The following is a 2,495-nucleotide window of genomic DNA, read 5'->3' on the forward strand; positions in this document are numbered from 1 at the left end:
GGGAAAGAGGTAGAGAGAGAGAGGTAGAAGGAGATAGAGAGAAAGAGTATACATGTAGGTATGTTTTTTGTGGGCGTGTCTGTGTGGGTGTCTGTGTGTGTGTGTGTGTGTGGTGTGTGTGTGTGTGTGTGTGTGTGTGTGTGTGTGTGTGTGTGTGTGTGTGTGTGTGTGTGTGTGAGGTCTGCTTTGTGTTCAGATCAGGTTATGTTAATGTCTGGCTCATGTGGTCCAGTTTGGTGTTTAATGGCGCCACTTTATTGACGTGTGAGAAGACGTGGACTGTGGGCGTGGTTACATGTGACTTGAGGGCGTAGTTAAACGTGATGAGTAGATGTGGTTGAGTGTGAGGTGTTGGTTAGGCTAGGTGTGGCGTGTGGGAGTGGTTAGACGTCTTGTGTGGATGTGGTTAAGTATGACGTGTGGATGTGATCATATATGGTGAGTGGATGTGATTGGGACGTGGCCTGTGGGCGTGGTTAGAGGTGTCATGTGGACGTATTTCGATATAGCGTATGGGAGCGGTTAGACACAATATGTAGACGTGATTACATGTGGTGTGGGGGTGTGGATAGAGTCTTTGATGTAGCGTAGGGTATGTAGGCATGTGGGCGTGGAGAAGGCGTGGGGTTACGGGCGTGTGACGGTAGGGGGGCGCGGTTTGTAATGGCTAACACAAAGTCACTGTGTAATGTGAGGACGTCTCGGGGTGAGAGGAGATAGTGTGAGGGGAGTGGGGTGAGAGGAGGTGGGGTGAGGGAGGTGGGGTGAGAGGGAGGTGGGGTGAGAGGGGAGGTGGGGTGAGAGGGAGGTGGGGTGAGGGAGGTGTGGGGAGGGGGGAGGGTGGGGTGGGGGAGGTGGGGTGAGGGAGGTGGGGTGGGAGGAGAGGTGGGATGAGGGGAGGTGTTTATCTATCTATTTATCTACAACTTTTCTCTCTGTACTCCCTCCCTCTCTCTCCCCTCTCTCTCTCCCCTCTCTCCCTCTCCCTCTCCCCTCTCTCTCCCCTCTCTCTCTCCCTCTCTCTCTCTCTCCCCTCTCTCTCTCCCTCTTCTCTCTCTCTCCCCTCTCCCCCTCTCTCTCTCCCCCTCTCTCTCCCCCCTCTCCCCCTCTCTCCCCTCTCTCTCTCTCTCACCACAGAACTATACAAACCAAACTCTCTTTATCTTCAGTATAATTATTACAAAACATAATCTCAAGACAGTAGGCCTAGAGTGGGAGAGGAGGAAGGCCACTTTTCCTGGGCCTACTGTGTGTTAGTCGGCCCACACAGTGTACAGTAGGTCGGGGTAATTCGGTCCGACCAACCCACAGTGAAAGAGCATTGGTGATTATCTTATTACCGACCAGCCTATTAAAGATGTTTGTAGGGTCACCTCTGAGGCTTTGGGATGGAGGTGAGGGAGGTTGGGAGGTAGAGGGAGTGAGAGAGAGGTTAGGGAGGCATGAGGGATTTAGAGGGGATGGGAGAGATTGAAGGAGTGAAAGAGATTGAGGGATTAAAGAGAGGAAATAAGTAAGATGTTGGAGGAGTGAGAGATTGAGAGGGAGTGAGAGAGAGAGAGATAGAGGGAGGAAGAGGAAGAGAGAGAGAGGAGAGAAGGGTTAAAACCAATCATATTTTACCTTTTTTACTCGATGGTCACCCAAATTAAGGTGGTGAGGCCGAGGTAACGAGAGGCCAAGGTAACGAGAGGCCAAGGTAACGAGGTCAGTGGTTTGTGTGGGATCCTTCCATTGTTGTTGATAGTTTTGTTAAGGGCTATTCTGAAGGGCCAAAAGATCTCCCACACTGCTTCAGGGAGACAATTTGGCTGGCCCGTAAGGGGATCGAACCCTCGACATCCGCGTTATTAGCACGGCGCTCTAACCAACTGAGCTAACGGGCCAATTGTTCAAGATATAATATTTACTCCTTTTGAATAACCTGAAATAAGTTTGGTATTATTAACTTTCGTCTCTGTTCACTAAATGTTCTTATTAGTGCTCCTCGTGTTGTTGTCATTTTAAGTCATATGTTTCTTATAAATCTTTTATTTGGTCTTGGTGTTATTACTCTTGTACTTTCGTTCTTTCCTTTAATTAAATCTCCACAAAAAATGTGTTTGGTAATTACGTTTTAAGGCGCCCTTTCTATTAAATCCCTAAATATGAGTTTGATATTAACGTTCTGGGGCGTACACGTTCCTCAAATCTAAAATAGGTCAGGTATGAAAATTCTCAGCCGTTCGTTCTCAAACATCTCATCCATGTTCGTTCAAGTCCATACGTTCCTCGGGCATCCGTTCCTTACGTCTCCGTGTGAAGGTAACTTGATACTCCAGCTATAGAGCATGGAGGAGCAGCGCTATAGGCCTATTTGTGTCCTTAGCATCACCACCACCCACCTCTCCTTCAACCTGCCACCTACCACCACCACCCCTTCAACCACCATTACTACTCCAACCCCCCACCATCCTCCTGTTCAACCACTACCGCCTTACCGATTACCATCACCA

At 49.1% G+C, this 2,495-nt stretch overlaps 1 non-coding gene across 1 annotated transcript; it reads right to left on the reverse strand.

Moving 5' to 3' along the window:
* Positions 1–1,812: 1,812 nt before the first annotated feature.
* Trnai-aau lies at positions 1,813–1,886 on the reverse strand. Its single transcript has one exon. It is a non-coding gene; the product is annotated as a tRNA-Ile (tRNA).
* Between the last annotated feature and the right edge of the window lie 609 nt (positions 1,887–2,495).

Source organism: Homarus americanus, unplaced genomic scaffold (genome assembly GCF_018991925.1).
Source record: "Homarus americanus isolate GMGI-L3 unplaced genomic scaffold, GMGI_Hamer_2.0 scaffold40333, whole genome shotgun sequence".
Lineage (NCBI taxonomy): Eukaryota > Metazoa > Arthropoda > Malacostraca > Decapoda > Nephropidae > Homarus > Homarus americanus.